The sequence below is a fragment of the Nilaparvata lugens genome, chromosome 4 (genome assembly GCF_014356525.2).
Source record: "Nilaparvata lugens isolate BPH chromosome 4, ASM1435652v1, whole genome shotgun sequence".
In the NCBI taxonomy this organism is placed as follows: domain Eukaryota; kingdom Metazoa; phylum Arthropoda; class Insecta; order Hemiptera; family Delphacidae; genus Nilaparvata; species Nilaparvata lugens.
In genome coordinates this window covers 75,196,788-75,212,091 of record NC_052507.1, presented here as the reverse complement: position 1 = coordinate 75,212,091, position 15,304 = coordinate 75,196,788, and the positions used below count along the sequence as shown (strand labels likewise).

The 15,304-nt window shown below is 33.7% G+C and overlaps 1 protein-coding gene across 1 annotated transcript in view; it reads right to left on the bottom strand.

Moving 5' to 3' along the window:
- The window catches only part of LOC111056196, a 61,812-nt gene extending 56,125 nt beyond the window's left edge, over positions 1-5,687 (bottom strand). Inside the window, 1 exon segment of the mRNA XM_039426447.1 lies at positions 5,641-5,687. The gene's annotated coding sequence lies outside the window, so the exon portion shown is untranslated.
- Between the last annotated feature and the right edge of the window lie 9,617 nt (positions 5,688-15,304).

The window sequence follows — 15,304 nt, the reverse complement described above, 5'->3', positions numbered from 1 at the left end:
TTAAGCCTTCTTTTTCTATAAGGTTGAAACCCCTATTGGGATGATGATTCTGTACGGCGAATTTCTAATACTTTTTCAACACGCTTCTATAGTGAGGTCCACGTTATAATGGCAGTGGATAAAGATAGAAGAATAGCGATGCCGATTCTCTTCATTAATTAATTATATTTCTACAATATCAAAAACATAATTGGCATCGGTTTGGACCTAGAAAAGGATAGTACCACCGGCTTTGTCGAATGATAGACAAGGATAGCAAAACCAAAGTTGATCAAATACTGTCATTATAACGTGGACCTCACTATAGCTTACAATATATTGTGTGTTAAAAAGCGGTTTATACTTTACATTTTTATATTTATTGGGATATTCATGAGTGTAATATAGTATATATGTATTTTTTCAACTTGAGGTATTATAGAATTATTTGAATTCTAATTTCAGAATTCAGAAACATGAATTATTGTAAACTCAGTTCAGCTGAAGATGTGGCAGGTGTTGCCATGAAACCTTGTTCTGTAATTCTTTAAATTGATTTTGAACATAAAATAAATAGTGGAATTGACAACATCAACGTCTTGCTTTCAAATATTGCAAACTCGTTGTCTTATTTTAATTGTTCTCTTTTTGCCATACTTGTCATTCTGTAAATCAATAATCCCTCACAATTTTCCTAAGCTCATAAAAGTGTAACTACATTAATATCATGGATAATTTCCAATGCAAATGGTTAAAACGTGTGCAAAGTATTTATGAGGCAAGTTACCCAGTTGACCCCAAATGATATAATATAATCCGACATTACTTTATAATGTACTGTCTATAGGTTTACTATAATGTACGGTCTTGTTGAAAGTTTCCAACCGTATTTGAAACTGCGAAGTCACGGTTCAATGGTAGGTATTGAGTACAAGCACAGAATAAAGAGAAGGCATTAAAATCGCATCTATTTACTGCGCTAATAGTGACCATAAATCAGCTAATGCTAGATTAAGCCATTGTTAAGATGTGAGTTATTGAGGTGATAGTTTGTCTGTATTGGTAAGCGCACCTGGGTAATTTCATCACAGAAAAGAGAGCCTACAACCTCAAAGAGAACGTACATGTTACAATAGAGAACCTACAACCTACAAAAGAGAACCTACAACCTCAAAACAGAACCTAAAACCTTGAAAAGAGAACCTACAACCTACAAAAGAAAACTTACAACGTACAAATGGGAATCTATATTGATGAGAGCACTCTAGTATGCTACTACATCGTTGTTTGATAACCTCTATCCTATACTATTAAACGAGCAATTTCTGTTTATATGTTTAGATGTTTGGATGTTTATATGTTTGCATTTCACCGGATCTCGAAAACGGCTCTAACGATTCTCACGAAATTCAGAACATAGTGAGTTTATAATATAAAGATTCGATTGCACTAGGTCCCATCCCTGGAAAAACTCTCTGAAGGACATTAAAAGGATGATTCATCCTTGGAAGAAAAGATTTCGTCATCTGTCGATAACAGAAGATGCGTGTGCCTGTGTGGGAGATCAGCTGTGTAATCATTCAAACAGCTTACCGTATCTCGCGAGAAATATTATCTAGAAATTTTAATAGACTCTATCAAAATAATCTGATTTGTTGACATGAGATGGTTTATCACTCTATATTAGAGTATATCATAATATTCAAAGTTAATCATTATTTTACAGTTTAAGTGATTAGTGAGTGTTATTTTGTTATTCAATTTGGTTTGTAAACAATCTAAATTAGAACTTTTCTAATTTTAAAAATATTTTGACTGAAAATTGGACCTGAATTTATGTGTATGAAACATAACCTACTTTTTGGACCATTTATAGTGTATAAATCAAAATTCGGGGAAGAAGCAGTTTTGGGCTGTGCCTGTTTGTCCTTCCCCAATCATTTTGGAGAATTGTTCTCTGTTTATCAATAAATAAATAACGAGCGAAGCTCGGTGCACCAATATTGCTCGTTATACTTATTCGGTTCGGTATGACTCAGAGTTTGGAGCCTGTAATTATTGCTCTAATAAATTCAAGTTATAATAATTATTAATTTCGTAAATTTAATTTCACATGACCTACACCTTAGATAAACAACCTACAAAAGAAACCCTACAACCTAGAAAAAATAACCTACAACCTGCAAAAGAGAAACAAGGAAATTTCTTTACTCCCTGCTTCCAGGTTCAATTTTGATTGCCCGTTATTACCGTCAATTTCCATTTCTAATTCTAATCTCTATTCAGCGTGAACTCGTTGAAGGGTAAATCCTGGAGGATACACTCACTATCATTTCTAGAATCGGCTGCTTGCCTTTTCTGAAGAGAATGAAAAGTCAATTATCACTGCAGATTCAGGTCGATTTCAACTGGAATCCTTGATACTGGTCGGATTCTTTCTTCTAAGGAAGACGCCCTCGTTTCCAAGTCTAGCTACTTTCTTCTCTGACGATTTATCCTTATTTGTCTAACGAGTGAGCATCGAGCAGACATCCTTACTGAGATGATTGATTTCAGTCTTTCAACTCTTTTTTGCGAGAGAATATTCAACATTGATGGGATCAAATGCAAGTGCTTGAATAATCTAATAACCGATTGAAATCGTACTCAGGAGTAAACAAAATTACTATAAATAATAAATTACTGTATAAATCACTAGGTGATTTATATAAATCACCTAGTGTAGGATTAAGGCGTCGTTAATATCCTATCCTATTACTATTAAACGAGCAATTTCTCTTTATATGTTTATATACCTGTATTTGACAGGATCTCGAAAACGACTCTAACGATTCTCACAAAATTTGGAACAGAGTAGGTTTATGATATGAAAATTCGATTGCACTAGGTCTCAACCCTGGGATAACTAGCTGAAGGACTTTAAAAGGATAAATACGTCCTTGGAGAAACAGCTGGGAATTTTGTCGTCTGTCCATACCATGATGGAAGTGAGTGAACGAGTGCATGTGTGGGATCATTCACCTAATCTCACGAGAAGAAAAATTCAGCAAGAAAAACTTATTTTCGTTTACTGTATTTCTCTTTTTTTAGAAAACATGTTTACTTCAGGAAGTCCAAAATAGTAACTATATGCTGTTAGTGTAGAATAGTACATAGTATATTAACAAATATTGTGGCAAACATAGTATATAATTCTAAATCGAATTCATAGTATATCTATTTGTAATTGATGATGTGTTTGTTTTTTGTTGTGTGAATAAATTGTTATTTTGATGGGTGATAGTAGCTTAACCTAGGTTTTGATTTGGACTGTAGTATAAATTTGAAAAGGGACAGTTTTGGGCATAAGCCTGATGTGCCTTCTCATATAACTGTAAAAATAATTGTACGTCTGAGAAAATGAATAAATAAATATAAACTATAAATTCAATCTTTCGTTACAAATTTTCTATGCTTTTACACTCCAGAGCGAAGCTCGGTCACCCGATATTCCGAGTTATTAAGGTGATAGTTTGTCTGTAGTTAGCAAGAACGTTAGTAGTTGCAACTTAGTATGATAATAGATCTTTTACTTGAATAGTCCTATGAAATATGCATTGTAAAATATTCTGAACACAGAGATCGAAAGAATTGAAAACTCAGAAAGACCCCTGTCTTTTTCAGTCACTAAATAATATGAAACTCATATTTCAGTATATTGAACTATAAACTGTTTTAGTAGGCTACAACCCACACTAATAATATAGAGGTGAAATTTCCATATCATGGAAGCTCTTTTACTGGTATATAATAATATTATGGAGCTATGTAGGCCCGCAGCTAGATAATATATGAGAAACACAATTGTACATTTTGGACTTTCTATAAAAAAGAGCATTTAATACGAGGCAGCATATGTTCATTCTTGGAATGAAACAAAGATAGAGCTATGCAAGCTGCTACGGAGCACCTTGGCTATTTATGTATTATTATCCTTTTCAGGCTTTCAACATTAGGCAAAGCAGCAATGCCCGCCAGCATGTTCTGATCTTGGTAGGGGACTAAGTACTTTTTTAATTCAAAAGCAGCCAGCATGTTGTGATCTTGGTAGGGGACTAAGTACTTTTTTAATTCTAATTCCGGGACTGGATCAAAATAATTCACATTGAAAATAGATGCCTCGTGAATCTCCAAGGAAAGCGAGAGAATAGCGGACTTCAACGATTGTTTACTATCACAAAATATTATTCATTCAGAATTGAATTAATACTTTTCTATTCAATTTATTTTATACCAACCAAAAGCATATGTTTATATCATATCTGTGGATAAGACTTTTTATGAATGTATTTTGATGAATGAAATTGAAGGGGAAAAACACACAGATAACTAACAAAACTGGTGATCATTGGAGAGCCCGAGTTTTGAAAAGAAACTTAGATGAATTACACGAGTCCAGTAGTAATGTTTGTTATGACCAGTTACAATTAAGTACGTTTTTTCTGTCCTTCAAAATGTAATATGTGAGTATGTCTTATTCTAGTGATGATAATTCTTCAATATTTAGATTTCAAACATCTAAATTAAAAGATCTGCTTCAAGAAAATATTTTTGGACTGAGAATTTTGTGAAGTGAAGAACTACACCTGACATATTTCGGACCTTATCTAAATTCAAGAGAGGAATAACACAAGGTTTCCCCACTTTTCCTATTCCTATAATTTTAATGATGTATTTATTGTAATAATGAAGAATAATGCGCTGTAAGTAGCTTTGTCCAAGTTACGTATACACTAAAAACATTTATTCCTGAAAATTCTTGAGTTCGGGTAAAGCAAACTTGAACAATAAAATTTCATTGATAATTTTTTATCCAAAAATATTCAGGTTACAATACACATAGCTCAGGCTTTGGTGATGAATTTAACACATTATTTTGGAAAACAACTTGGTCAGGAAGCTGATTCGATTTCGAGATAATACAAGATTTAGATTCAATTTAATACATTGGCCTATAAATTTTCATATGAAGAATTACCTCTTACATAAAGTTATACCCTAGGAAACATGGGCTTATTCTAACTTCAGCCAATAATATAAAGTTCGCCTGCTTTCAACTTTGTTGATGAATATCAAGAATTCAGGCAAACCAGTTCAAGTGAATGATGAGCAACTAAGTTGGACAACATCTTCAATTTTCATCAAAAATTTTGGCTTAAATCAGAGATGGATTGATCCTTGACTCTAAACTGAAACCACCACAAATGTCATTTTATGTAATCATGAATTTTCAAGTGAAAGTGCCGTATTTATAAAGTTGAGAGGTGAACTTTAGATTGAAAAGTTGAGATTGAACTTTCAGATAGAACAGGTACTGTATGAGAGATGACACATAGTTCAAGTATAAAAGAAGAGATGTTATCACACATCTCTTAGATCAGTTATCATACATCTCTGTTATAAAAATTATGTAAAACATAGATGAGAAAGTAGAAGAAAGATAAAAAATATAATATTGAAGACAGCTCCACTTTGCACTAGAAATAGAATGCTCTCCATAGAGATAGTGATGGGATATTAATATTGATTATTAAAAACAAATATTCAAAAAACATCAATATGGCTAATTCATTTGAATGAACAGAAAAAATGTAATGAATGAATTAGAAAAGGTCTACTTACAGTTAAGATTCTATAATCCTCCAACAATGTTGACAGCGATCAGTCCTGGAAAATATAACATAAAGTTAGTTGCAATTCATGAGATACATTTAATATCTTCCTCAGCTCAAACCATTCTGATAAGTAGATTGAATTTCAATGAGATACATTAAATCAGCTGGGCAAAGATATGCACCGAATGGATTCCGCGCGATAGAAGAACAAGAGGACGCCCAGCCATTAGATGGAGGCACGAGATGGGCTCAGCGTGTAGGAGATATGTGGCCGACAACAGCCAGGGATCGGAGAAGGTGGCAAACAATCATGGACAATTTGTAAATATATTGTAAATTTTGTTATATAAATTATGTTTTTTTTTATTGACTGCCAACCAAAAATTACATCAATTGAGAGGCTTTTGTTCATTTCATGAATACCAATAAAGCTATTATTATTATTTTTATTACATTAAATAATAAAGAAGATTGATAATCTTCTTTGACACAAACTATTCTGATAAGTAGACTAAATTTCAATTTTAATCACCAGCAAGCATAATATGAGAGAGTAATTAAACAATTGGAAAATCAATGATAGAAGTTTATTTTCTACTCTGGCAGAATAGTAGAGTTCCTTTAGGTTATAGGGTAGAGAAATAACTGAAATAATAAAATATATACTAGTAACACGAATAACTGTTTAAATAACCTAAATAAATTTCTGTTTTATCGGGAATGGGACCGTGATGTTTTGGTAAACTAGACATGTTCACGGGCCCACGTTTTCTAAGAGCCAATGACAGTAGAGCTCAACCGTCATTGGTCAACAGCTAATGGCCAATCGTACGGCTTCAACCATACGCTGCTCGATGTATCATGATCTCATACATCATCCATTCATTCTTCATTGTTCCTTTATTTTTCCAGTTATATTTAAGTTGAATTTTCATACATCACTAGAGCTTTGCTTTAACAAGTGATTTAATGAGAAAATTATATAATAAATAAAATGTTTAGCTTTCAGTTAACCACAATTAAATAATAATGTAAAAACCGAAACTAATAATGTCTCAAATTGTTTTAATAAATGACAAAATTTTGAAATGAATTTGTAAATGATAATTTTGACAAATTATCTAGTTGTTTTCATTCAACTTAAATAATTGGTTAGGTACTTGACAAGATCCTGATAATTACTCAATAATAAAATGAGTAGATTACATTCCGAATATATGAGGAATATATTCCTCATCATAAGAGGTCATGAATCGAATTTTCAAATGAATTTCAGTTCAATTCAAGATATTTGTTTCATAAACTGTTCTTATTTTCACTTACAACGCTAAAAAACTAACATTCCATGTTCTAATCTAACACCAAATTCTATCCAGTTATTTGTCTCATAAGCCTGTTCCTATTTCCAGTTACGCAGCTGATAATCTTACATTCCTAGTTAAAATTTACACCGAATCAAACAAGTTATTTGTTTCATAAAACTGTTCCTATTTTCAGTTACGCAGCTGATAATCTGACATTCCTAGTTCAAATTTAGCACCGAATCAAACAAGTTATTTGTTTCATAAAACTGTTCCTATTTTCAGTTACGCAGCTGATAATCTGACATTCCAAGTTCAAATTTAGCACAGAATTCAAACAAGTTATTTGTTTCATAAAACTGTTCCTATTTCCAGTTACGCAGCTGATAATCTTACATTCCAAGTTCTAATCTAGCACCAAATTCTATCCAGTGATTTGTTTCATAAGCATGTTCCTATTTCCAGTTATACAGCTGATAATCTTACATTCCAAGTTCTAATCTAACACCAAATTCTATCCAGTTATTTGTTTCATAAAACTGTTCCTATTTCCAGTTACGCAGCTGATAATCTTACATTCCAAGTTCTAATCTAACACCAAATTCTATCCAGTTATTTGTTTCATAAGCCTGTTCCTATTTCCAGTTACAAAGCTGAAAATCTAACATTCCATGTTCTAATCTAACACCAAATTCTATTCAGTTATTTGTTTCATAAGCCTGTTCCTATTTCCAGTTACGCAGCTGATAATCTGACATTCCTAGTTCAAATTTAGCACCGAATCAAACAAGTTATTTGTTTCATAAAACTGTTCCTATTTTCAGTTACGCAGCTGATAATCTGACATTCCTAGTTCAAATTTAGCACCGAATCAAACAAGTTATTTGTTTCATAAAACTGTTCCTATTTCCAGTTACACAGCTGATGATCTGACATTCCAAGTTCAAATTTAGTACCAAATTCTAACCAGTTATTTGTTTCATAAAACTGTTCCTATTTCCAGTTACGCAGCTGATAATCTTACATTCCAAGTTCTAATCTAGCACCAAATTCTATCCAGTGATTTGTTTCATAAGCATGTTCCTATTTCCAGTTATACAGCTGATAATCTGACTTTCCAAGTTCTAATCTAACACCAAATTCTATCCAGTTATTTGTTTCATAAAACTGTTCCTATTTCCAGTTACGCAGCTGATAATCTTACATTCCAAGTTCTAATCTAACACCAAATTCTATCCAGTGATTTGTTTCATAAGCCTGTTCCTATTTCCAGTTACAAAGCTGAAAATCTAACATTCCATGTTCTAATCTAACACCAAATTCTATTCAGTTATTTGTTTCATAAAAATGTTCCTATTTCCAGTTACGCAGCTGATAATCTGACATTCCAAGCTCAAATTTAGCACCGAATCCTAACAATTTGTTTTTTCATAAAACTATTCCTATTTACGAAGCTGATAATCAAATCAAATGTTTCAAGTTCTAATTCAACACCAAATTCTAACCAGTTATATGTATCATAAAACTGTTCCTATACAGCTGATAATCTGACATTCCAAGTTCTAATTTATCACCGTATTCTAACCAGTTACCTGTTTCATGGAACTGTTCCTATTTCCAGTTAATATAATCGGACAATCCAAGTTCTAATTCGACACCGAATTCTAACCAGTTATTTGCTTCATAAAACTGTTTCAAATTCAAGGTTGATAATGTAACATATTTTACAACTTCTGCTACATTCATTACACACACTTGTGGGATCGATGGCACCATGAAATTCCAAGTTTTAATTTAACACCGAATTCCAACCAGGAGAGCAAGAGTAAAGTCAGGATCTGAGAGCAAGCTGACATCCGCAGTCAATCTCGACTGTAAGTGGTTGACTCTCATCCGTTAGGTACTGCGTTACTGGTGAGGTGATCAAAGAAGTCAGTCAAGAGAATCACGAAGCGGAAAGTCTTCCGGGTGAATAGGGATGTGATGGAGAAGCCCCACTGATGAACCGACTCTGTAGGCTGCATCTCTACACTACAGCTATAGCACCTCAAAAAGGAGAATCACTAGATTTACCAGCAGCTTACTCTTATCCTCTCTACAGAGTTGAACAGTTACTCTACAAACAGGTGTGTTTCATATTTTCTTGGAGTAAAAACTCACTGCTCTCTGTTTGAGCTTTCAATTCTCTAGATACTGATTATGGTGTAACAACCAAAACAGGTGTGTTTCATATTTTCTTGGAGTAAAAACTCACTGCTCTCTGTTTGAGCTTTCAATTCTCTAGATACTGATTATGGTGTAACAACCAAAACAGGTGTGTTTCATATTTTCTTGGAGTAAAAACTCACTGCTCTCTGTTTGAGCTTTCATTCTCTAGATACTGATTATGGTGTAACAACCAAAACAGGTGTGTTTCATATTTTCTTGGAGTAAAAACTCACTGCTCTCTGTTTGAGCTTTCAATTCTCTAGATACTGATTATGGTGTAACAACCAAAACAGTGTGTTTCATATTTTCTTGGAGTAAAAACTCACTGCTCTCTGTTTGAGCTTTCAATTCTCTAGATACTGATTATGGTGTAACAACCAAAACAGGTGTGTTTCATATTTTCTTGGAGTAAAAACTCACTGCTCTCTGTTTGAGCTTTCAATTCTCTAGATACTGATTATGGTGTAACAACCAAAACAGTGTGTTTCATATTTTCTTGGAGTAAAAACTCACTGCTCTCTGTTGAGCTTTCAATTCTCTAGATACTGATTAAATAAATATAAACTATAAATTCAATCTTTCGTTACAAATTTTCTATGCTTTTACACTCCAGAGCGAAGCTCGGTCACCCGATATTCCGAGTTATTAAGGTGATAGTTTGACTGTAGTTAACGAGAACGTTAGTAGTTGCAACTTAGCATGATAATAGCTCTTTTACTTGAATAGTCCTATGAAATAGGCATTGTAAAATATTCTGAACACAGAGATTAAAAGAGTTGAAAACTCAGAAAACCCCCTGTCTTTTTCAGTCACTAAATAATATGAAAATCATATTTCAGTATATTGAACTATAAACTGTTTTAGTAGGCTACAACCCACACTAATAATATAGAGGTGAAATTTCCATATCATGGAAGCTCTTTTACTGGTATATAATAATATTATGGAGCTATGAAGGCCCGCAGCTAGATAATATTATGAGAAACACAATTGTACATTTTGGACTTTCTATAAAAAAAGAGCATTTAATACGAGGCAGCATTTATGTTCATTCTTGTAATGAAACAAAGATAGAGCTATGCAAGCTGCTACGGAGCAGCTTGGCTATTTATGTATTATTATCCTTCTCAGGCTTTCAACATTAGGCAAAGCAGCAATGCCCGCCAGCATGTTGTGATCTTGGTAGGGGACTAAGTACTTTTTTAATTCTAATTCCGGGACTGGATCAAAATAATTCACATTGAAAATAGATGTCTCGTGAATCTCCAAGGAAAGCGAGAGAATAGCGGACTTCAACGATTGTTTACTATCACAAATATTATTCATTCAGAATTGAATTAATACTTTTCTATTCAATTTATTTTATACCAACCAAAAGCATATGTTTATATCATATCTGTGGATAAGACTTTTCCTATACAGCTGATAATCTGACATTCCAAGTTCTAATCTAACACCAAATTCTATCCAGTGATTTGTTTCATAAGCCTGTTCCTATTTCCAGTTACGCAGCTGATAATCTTACATTCCAAGTTCTAATCTAACACCAAATTCTATCCAGTGATTTGTTTCATAAGCCTGTTCCTATTTCCAGTTACGCAGCTGATAATCTTACATTCCAAGTTCTAATCTAACACCAAATTCTATCCAGTGATTTGTTTCATAAGCCTGTTCCTATTTCCAGTTACGCAGCTGATAATCTTACATTCCAAGTTCTAATCTAACACCAAATTCTATCCAGTGATTTGTTTCATAAGCCTGTTCCTATTTCCAGTTACGCAGCTGATAATCTTACATTCCAAGTTCTAATCTAACACCAAATTCTATCCAGTGATTTGTTTCATAAGCCTGTTCCTATTTCCAGTTACGCAGCTGATAATCTTACATTCCAAGTTCTAATCTAACACCAAATTCTATCCAGTGATTTGTTTCATAAGCCTGTTCCTATTTCCAGTTACGCAGCTGATAATCTTACATTCCAAGTTCTAATCTAACACCAAATTCTATCCAGTGATTTGTTTCATAAGCCTGTTCCTATTTCCAGTTACGCAGCTGATAATCTTACATTCCAAGTTCTAATCTAACACCAAATTCTATCCAGTGATTTGTTTCATAAGCCTGTTCCTATTTCCAGTTACGCAGCTGATAATCTTACATTCCAAGTTCTAATCTAACACCAAATTCTATCCAGTGATTTGTTTCATAAGCCTGTTCCTATTTCCAGTTACGCAGCTGATAATCTTACATTCCAAGTTCTAATCTAACACCAAATTCTATCCAGTGATTTGTTTCATAAGCCTGTTCCTATTTCCAGTTACGCAGCTGATAATCTTACATTCCAAGTTCTAATCTAACACCAAATTCTATCCAGTGATTTGTTTCATAAGCCTGTTCCTATTTCCAGTTACGCAGCTGATAATCTTACATTCCAAGTTCTAATCTAACACCAAATTCTATCCAGTGATTTGTTTCATAAGCCTGTTCCTATTTCCAGTTACGCAGCTGATAATCTTACATTCCAAGTTCTAATCTAACACCAAATTCTATCCAGTGATTTGTTTCATAAGCCTGTTCCTATTTCCAGTTACGCAGCTGATAATCTTACATTCCAAGTTCTAATCTAACACCAAATTCTATCCAGTGATTTGTTTCATAAGCCTGTTCCTATTTCCAGTTACGCAGCTGATAATCTTACATTCCAAGTTCTAATCTAACACCAAATTCTATCCAGTGATTTGTTTCATAAGCCTGTTCCTATTTCCAGTTACGCAGCTGATAATCTTACATTCCAAGTTCTAATCTAACACCAAAACAGGTGTGTTTCATATTTTCTGGGAGTAAAAACTCACTGCTCTCTGTTTGAAGTTTCAATTCTCTAGATACTGATATGGTGTAACAACCAAAACAGGTGTTTTCATATTTTCTTGGAGTAAAAACTCACTGCTCTCTGTTTGAAGTTTCAATTCTCTAGATACTGATAATGGTGTAACAACCAAAACAGGTGTGTTTCATATTTTCTTGGAGTAAAAACTCACTGCTCTCTGTTGAGCTTTCAATTCTCTAGATACTGATTATGTGTAACAACCAAAACAGTGTGTTTCATATTTTCTTGGAGTAAAAACTCACTGCTCTCTGTTTGAAGTTTCAATTCTCTAGATACTGATTATGGTGTAACAACCAAAACAGTGTGTTTCATATTTTCTTGGAGTAAAAACTCACTGCTCTCTGTTTGAAGTTTCAATTCTCTAGATACTGATATGGTGTAACAACCAAAACAGGTGTGTTTCATATTTTCTTGGAGTAAAAACTCACTGCTCTCTGTTGAGCTTTCAATTCTCTAGATACTGATTATGTGTAACAACCAAAACAGTGTGTTTCATATTTTCTGGGAGTAAAAACTCACTGCTCTCTGTTTGAAGTTTCAATTCTCTAGATACTGATTATGGTGTAACAACCAAAACAGGTGTGTTTCATATTTTCTGGAGTAAAAACTCACTGCTCTCTGTTTGAAGTTTCAATTCTCTAGATACTGATAATGGTGTAACAACCAAAACAGGTGTGTTTCATATTTTCTGGGAGTAAAAACTCACTGCTCTCTGTTTGAAGTTTCAATTCTCTAGATACTGATAATGGTGTAACAACCAAAACAGGTGTGTTTCATATTTTCTTGGAGTAAAAACTCACTGCTCTCTGTTTGAGCTTTCATTCTCTAGATACTGATTATGTGTAACAACCAAAACAGTGTGTTTCATATTTTCTGGGAGTAAAAACTCACTGCTCTCTGTTTGAGCTTTCAATTCTCTAGATACTGATAATGGTGTAACAACCAAAACAGGTGTGTTTCATATTTTCTTGGAGTAAAAACTCACTGCTCTCTGTTTGAGCTTTCATTCTCTAGATACTGATTATGTGTAACAACCAAAACAGTGTGTTTCATATTTTCTTGGAGTAAAAACTCACTGCTCTCTGTTGAGCTTTCAATTCTCTAGATACTGATTATGGTGTAACACCAAAACAGGTGTGTTCATATTTTCTTGGAGTAAAAACTCACTGCTCTCTGTTTGAGCTTTCATTCTCTAGATACTGATTATGTGTAACAACCAAAACAGGTGTGTTCATATTTTCTTGGAGTAAAAACTCACTGCTCTCTGTTTGAGCTTTCATTCTCTAGATACTGATAATGGTGTAACAACCAAAACAGGTGTGTTTCATATTTTCTTGGAGTAAAAACTCACTGCTCTCTGTTTGAGCTTTCAATTCTCTAGATACTGATAATGGTGTAACAACCAAAACAGGTGTGTTTCATATTTTCTGGGAGTAAAAACTCACTGCTCTCTGTTTGAGCTTTCAATTCTCTAGATACTGATAATGGTGTAACAACCAAAACAGGTGTGTTTCATATTTTCTTGGAGTAAAAACTCACTGCTCTGTTTGAGCTTTCAATCTCTAGATACTGATTATGTGTAACAACCAAAACAGGTGTGTTCATATTTTCTTGGAGTAAAAACTCACTGCTCTGTTTGAGCTTTCAATTCTCTAGATACTGATTATGTGTAACAACCAAAACAGGTGTGTTTCATATTTTCTGGAGTAAAAACTCACTGCTCTGTTTGAGCTTTCATTCTCTAGATACTGATTATGTGTAACAACCAAAACAGTGTGTTTCATATTTTCTTGGAGTAAAAACTCACTGCTCTGTTTGAGCTTTCAACTCTCTAGATACTGATAATGGTGTAACAACCAAAACAGGTGTGTTCATATTTTCTTGGAGTAAAAACTCACTGCTCTGTTTGAGCTTTCAACTCTCTAGATACTGATTATGGTGTAACAACAAAACAGGTGTGTTTCATATTTTCTTGGAGTAAAAACTCACTGCTCTGTTTGAGCTTTCATTCTCTAGATACTGATATGGTGTAACAACCAAAACAGTGTGTTTCATATTTTCTTGGAGTAAAAACTCACTGCTCTGTTTGAGCTTTCATTCTCTAGATACTGATAATGGTGTAACAACCAAAACAGGTGTGTTTCATATTTTCTGGGAGTAAAAACTCACTGCTCTGTTTGAGCTTTCATTCTCTAGATACTGATTATGGTGTAACAACCAAAACAGGTGTGTTTCATATTTTCTTGGAGTAAAAACTCACTGCTCTGTTTGAGCTTTCAATTCTCTAGATACTGATTATGGTGTAACACCAAAACAGGTGTGTTCATATTTTCTTGGAGTAAAAACTCACTGCTCTGTTTGAGCTTTCAATCTCTAGATACTGATTATGGTGTAACACCAAAACAGGTGTGTTCATATTTTCTTGGAGTAAAAACTCACTGCTCTGTTTGAGCTTTCATTCTCTAGATACTGATAATGGTGTAACAACCAAAACAGGTGTGTTTCATATTTTCTTGGAGTAAAAACTCACTGCTCTGTTTGAGCTTTCATTCTCTAGATACTGATTATGTGTAACAACCAAAACAGTGTGTTTCATATTTTCTGGGAGTAAAAACTCACTGCTCTCTGTTGAGCTTTCAATTCTCTAGATACTGATAATGGTGTAACAACCAAAACAGGTGTGTTTCATATTTTCTTGGAGTAAAAACTCACTGCTCTCTGTTGAGCTTTCAATTCTCTAGATACTGATAATGGTGTAACAACCAAAACAGTGTGTTTCATATTTTCTTGGAGTAAAAACTCACTGCTCTCTGTTGAGCTTTCAATTCTCTAGATACTGATAATGGTGTAACAACCAAAACAGGTGTGTTTCATATTTTCTTGGAGTAAAAACTCACTGCTCTCTGTTGAGCTTTCAATTCTCTAGATACTGATTATGTGTAACAACCAAAACAGTGTGTTTCATATTTTCTTGGAGTAAAAACTCACTGCTCTGTTTGAGCTTTCAACTCTCTAGATACTGATAATGGTGTAACAACCAAAACAGGTGTGTTTCATATTTTCTTGGAGTAAAAACTCACTGCTCTCTGTTTGAGCTTTCAATCTCTAGATACTGATTATGGTGTAACACCAAAACAGGTGTGTTTCATATTTTCTTGGAGTAAAAACTCACTGCTCTCTGTTTGAGCTTTCATTCTCTAGATACTGATTATGGTGTAACAACAAAACAGGTGTGTTTCATATTTTCTTGGAGTAAAAACTCACTGCTCTCTGTTTGA